Here is a 6030-nt window from a genome sequence, read left to right on the forward strand (position 1 = left end):
CCACCTGTAAGTCATTGTAATCACTCACCTGTGCCCACTTCCCATAATTATCCCCTGTGCATATAACCTGGTCATTTTCTCTCACACACCACTGGATCATTCCGCTTTGTCTGCTCTTTGCCATGCCATGTCTTGCCTTGCATCTCGTTTTGGATTTTGTTATTGTTAGTTTTGCTGCCACGTCAGCCCTTTTGTTTTTGTCTGTTTATTTAAGTTAATAAATTAGTTTTCATTATCTTCCACCATGAGTCTGCGTTCTGGGTTCGCCGCCATATTCCCACCTTCTGACATAAACACCCGTGAACTCGTTGAATCCCTCCACCCGTCTGTGCTGATCACTGCTGTGGGGAAGAAGGATGGCTGCAGTTGAAAATGAATGTCACACTGTGTCAAAAAATGTCTGCACTAAATAGGATCCCCTTTTAAAATCTCTGGTGGGGACAGGCAAGGTTCATGGACAGGAGATACATGAAAATGGAAAGGTGGGACAGGACCTGCAGCTTGAGGAGGAACCTGATATCCAGAAGATTTAAACATGTTTTTACCATTTAAGGAATATTTTGAAGCTGCAAGCTATTTTATCACAGAAGGAATTAGAAATGATTGTCCATGCTTTTATTTCTTCTCGTTTAGACTATTGTAATGGCCTTCTAGTGGGTCTGAGTAAATCCTCCATGGCATGCCTTCAGTCTGTGCAAAACGCGGCAGCCAGGCTTTTAACTGAAACTCACAGAACAGCTCAAATAATTCCTGTTCTGGCTTCTTTGCATTGGCTCCGGGTCTATTTTAGGACTCATTTTAAAATATTGGTTTTAACTCCATGGTGAGGCACCTAAATATATATTTGAACTTCTGAAGCCTCTCTGCCCGTCTAGGACTCTGAGGTCTTCTAATCAGATGCTGCTGTCAGTACCTAGAACTCATTTTAAAACCCGTGGTGATAGATCATTTCAGGTGGTGGCCCCGAGGCTCTGGAATGCTCTCCCTTTAGCGCTGCTCTGAATCTACTGACTCTTTCAAAAAAAGTCTCAAGACATATCTCTTTAGTCTGGCTTTTTGTTAATTTTGTTCACTGATTTTTATATTGTTGTTTCCATTTCTGTTAAGCACTTTGTGATTTTATGTCTGTGAAAGGTGCTATATGTGGTGATTGGTGGTTTTGTGTGTGTGTGTGAGTGCTTCTTGGTGGGCGTCTCCTGAGCAGGTGACGGACGCCTCATCACCACTCCTCTCACACCTGTGACTGATCAGGCTGATAAAAAGTGGAGGAGTATTTAAGGCTGCAGTGAAAACCAGACCAGTGCTGGAGCATTGTTTACCATGCGGTAAAGTGCAGAGCCTGTGAGAGACTTAGCTGTGTTTTTTCGTGTACTCCCTGTTGTAATCTGAGTCTCTGTTTTTGTATCTTCAAACCTGTGTTCAGGATTACCTGCCCATCTGGAACCAGTCTGGTCTGCCTTCAACTGCCTGCCACCTAATTAAGTACTCACCTGCTCAACTGAACCTGCCTGTTCCTGTTACTACTGCCTCTTGGATTCCAAGACTGGTCAGTCGCTTTCTGAATCGTCACCTTACCTGCACTCGGGAAATACTCACCTCACCTGGACCCGCTCTCTGGAACCTACACCGGACCACCGCTGGACAAGGATCGATCTCGTCATCTCTTCTGTGTTCTGGACTCGTCCCTGTTCTGTAAGAACTATCACTAGGAATATTACCTGCGCCATACCTGCTGTTCCTCTCCTCACCGATCCCATTCTCACCTCATTCTCTGCTCCTCAGGTCCTGGCTCCGGTTCCCCTCTATAAATATTCCATTGCACTGTAAATAAATTCACTTACCGTTACCTGCTGGTTTCTGCGTCTGTCTGTTGCCGAGCTGCTCACTTGGGTATAATCTGAATCCTGACAGAATGCTCCAGCCAGATCCAAACCCTAAGAGCAGTTCTGGCGGCAGACAGACCGCGGATACACTAGTTCATCACGAGCACCGATTAGATCATTATGAGACTCTAATCCAACAGCTTTATCAGGTTCAGCAGGATACTTGTGCCACTCTAAACTCTGTTTCTCACCGTATTGTGGCATTGGACAATAGATTGGGAACTCTATTTCCCACAAGCCCCGCTCCACCATCAGTATCGGCCACACCTCCTACCGCCCCCTTACCTTCGTTCCGCGAACCGGAAATGAAGCCTTCGGAGTGTTTTGAGGGAGACACAGATCGTTGCGGAGGTTTCCTCGTTCAGTGTAATTTAGCTTTTGCTCGCTCCCCGTCATTATTCCCTACGCACGCTGCTAAAATAACTTTTATTGTAGCGGCGTTGAAGGGACGAGCTCTGCGCTGGGCACAAGCCTTCTTGGGTTCTCATTCCATAGATACGCTGGATTTTTTACGTTTTGTTCAGGAGTTCCGGCGTGTGTTCGACCACCCCTTACAACAGGAGGAAGCAGCAAAGCGGTTACTTACGTTACGGCAAGGACGCAGATCTGTGGCGGATTACTCGGTGGATTTCCGGATTACGGCGGAGGAAGCAGGTTGGAACGAATTGGCACTGAGAGGTATTTTTACGGGTTCATTGTCCGATACGATTAAGGATCAATTAGCTACTACAGATGAACCCGCTACCTTGGATGAACTAATTTCTTTAGCCATCAGGATTGATAATCGTCTTCGAGAACGACAGCGCGAAAGGGACTCTTTCCCACCGACTGCCCACACACCAGGGTTTATGTTGGGGAGGGGGAGAGTTGCTGAGTCTCTCAATCCGGTAGCAGAAGTTGAGCCTATGCAGGTGGGCCGAACTCGACTTTCTGCAGAAGAGAGACAGAGGTGCTTCAGGGCAAAAGAGTGCATTTACTGTGGAAATAAGGGACATTTCGTGGTCAACTGCCCGGTTCGGGGAAACGGGTCGACCCGTCAGTAATGGGGGAAGCTCTGTCGGGTCCATTAAAATTCTCCCCAACATCTCTGTTTTCTCTTCCAGCAAAAATCATCACTGAACAGACGTCACTACCCATCGCGGCCATGGTGGATTCCGGCTCTGAACTAAATTTAATTTCACAAAGCTTAGTGGATCAACTCAACCTACCAGTTCAACCTTTGGACTCTGCCTGAACAGTCACTGGCCTAACCGGACACGCCATTTCGCAGATCACCCATCAGGTCATCAATCTACAAGTTTTAGTTTCTGGTAACCATCATGAGTCCGGTGAGTTTTTTGTGTTCTCCTCGTTGTCTCCGCAGTTGATTTTTGGTTTTCCGTGGTTGGAGAAACATAACCCTGTGCTCAATTGGGCTAAGAAGAGAGTAGATTTGTGGAGTAATTTTTGTCTTGGGAATTGTCTGAAGTCTGCTGGGTTGCAATCTGGTGGGAGGGTCGAGGAGTCAGCTGAGGCTATTGATTTAACTGGGGTGCCACAATGTTATCACGACCTTGCACCAGCATTCAGTAAGCTGAAAGCACTTTCTCTGCCTCCTCACAGACCTTATGACTGTGCTGTTGAGTTGCTTCCTGGGGCCCCGTTACCTACCAGTCGCTTGTACCATCTTTCTGGCCCAGAGACAGAGGCTATGAGGACTTATATCAATGAGTCGTTAGCTTCGGGAATCATTCGTCCATCTACGTCTCCTTTGGGTGCGGGGTTTTTCTTTGTTGAGAACAAGGATAAAACTTTAAGACCATGTATTGACTTCAGGGGGTTAAAACAAATCACAGTTAAAAATAGATATCCACTTCCATTAATTGATTCAGTACACGAAAGACTTCATTCCGCTACTATATTTTCTAAGCTGGACTTACGGAACGCATACCATTTAGTAAGGATAAGGGAGGGGGATGAGTGGAAAACGGCCTTCAAAACTCCACTAGGGCATTTCGAGTATTTGGTGATGCCGTTTGGGCTCACCAATGCCCCGGCCGTTTTCCAAGCTCTCATTAACGATGTCTTGCGCGACTTCTTGAATATATTCGTGTTCGTATATCTGGATGACATCTTAATTTTCTCTCAGGACCAGGAGACACATCAAACTCATGTCAGGGCAGTGTTACAGAGGTTACTGGAGAACAAATTATTTGTCAAGGCTGAAAAGTGTGCCTTTCATGTTACCTCAGTGTCCTTTTTGGGATTTATTTTCGAGAAGGGACAATTTCGCACTGATCCGGAGAAGGTTCGTGCTGTCACAGAGTGGCCTGTTCCATCTAATCGCAAAGAGTTACAACGTTTTTTGGGCTTTGCGAATTTTTACAGGCGCTTCATTAAGGACTACAGCCGTGTGGCTACCCCTTTAACCCAGCTAACCTCTACTCTCCGTACGTTCACCTGGTCCCCAACAGCAGATAAGGCTTTTGAGGAACTTAAGGCTTTATTTTCCTCAGCCCCAGTTCTCAACCACCCAGATCCAGAAAAACAATTTTTTGTGGAGGTGGATGCCTCGAACACAGGAGTGGGGGCAGTCCTATCACAACGCTCATCTGCAGACAACAAGATCCATCCATGTGCCTTCTTTTCTCGACGTTTGTCCGCGTCGGAACAGAACTACGATGTGGGCAATCGTGAACTTCTGGCTATTAAACTAGCATTAGAAGAATGGCGACATTGGTTGGAGGGTTCCAAGGAGCCATTTATCATTTGGACAGACCATAAGAATCTAATCTACTTACAAAATGCTAAAAGACTAAACCCGAGACAAGCCCGTTGGTGATTGTTTTTTGCACGTTTTAATTTTTCCATCACCTAAAGACCCGGTTCCAAGAATACCAAGGCGGATGCACTCTCCAGGCAGTTCTCAGTTGATGATTCCTCGAAGGCTGACGCCTGCGTACTCCCGTCCTCCTGTTTCGTGGGTTCTCTGACTTGGGAGATAGAGAATACCATCACCTTGGCACAACAGGCAGAACCTGATCCTGGCACCGGACCTCCTGGAAAAAGGTTTGTCCCCAAGGAGGTAGTGGGAAAGGTGTTGGACTGGAAACATAATCACAGATTTACTTGCCACCCGGGAATTACCAGAATGTTGGCGTTCACACAGAGACACTTTTGGTGGCCAACCATGTCTGCTGACATCAAAGAGTTCGTTAAAGCCTGCCCAACGTGCGCAAGAAATAAAGCCCTCCATCAACCTCAAGCTGGTCTTGTACAACCCTTACCTGTGCCTGCTCGCCCTTGGTCACACATTTCTTTAGATTTCATCACTGGATTACCTCCGTCAGAGGGCAACACAGTAATTCTAAATATAATCGACCATTTCTCTAAACCAGCCCATTTCGTTCCGTTGCCAAAGTTACCTTCCACTTTGGAGACCGCACAGCTGTTGGTTCTGCATGTTTTCCTCCTGCACGGTATACCTCTGGATATTGTGTCCGATCGTGGGCCGCAGTTCATCTCCCAAGTGTGGAAAGCTTTCTGTAACGCTCTCGGGGCTCAGGTTAGTCTCTCCTCAGGTTACCATCCTCAGACAAACGGCCAAACAGAGAGATGTAATCAGGAGCTGGAGGCCGCCCTGCGCTGTGTAATAAATAACAACCCATCCTCCTGGTGTAACATCTACCGTGGGTAGAATATGCCCATAATGGGCATACTTCTTCGGCCACTGGTTTTTCACCTTTTGAAGCATCGTTGGGTTATAATCCTCCTCTCTTCCCAAGCCAGGAAACAGAGATTCTGGTTCCATCGGTGCAGGCACACATCAAGCGCTGTCGGAGGGTGTGGCGTCAGACCAAGGCGGCGTTACTCAGGACAGCTACGCAAAATAAGAGGTTCGCAGATCGCCATCGGTCAACAGCCTCCAGGTATCAGGAAGGGCAGCAGGTATGGCTTTCCACACGTGATATCACCCTTAAAGATGTTCCTAAGAAATTGTCACCCAGATACATCGGACCGTACACAATAGAAAGGATCATCAACCCGTCAGCAGTGAGACTGCGGTTACCTGCAACCCTTGGAATTCACCCTACCTTCCATACGTCTCAGATCAAGCCCGTGTCTGTGAGTACTCTGTGCCCTCCTGCCGACCTCCCCCCACCCGCCC

The sequence above is a fragment of the Kryptolebias marmoratus genome, linkage group LG2, assembly GCF_001649575.2.
Source record: "Kryptolebias marmoratus isolate JLee-2015 linkage group LG2, ASM164957v2, whole genome shotgun sequence".
In the NCBI taxonomy this organism is placed as follows: Eukaryota; Metazoa; Chordata; class Actinopteri; order Cyprinodontiformes; family Rivulidae; genus Kryptolebias; species Kryptolebias marmoratus.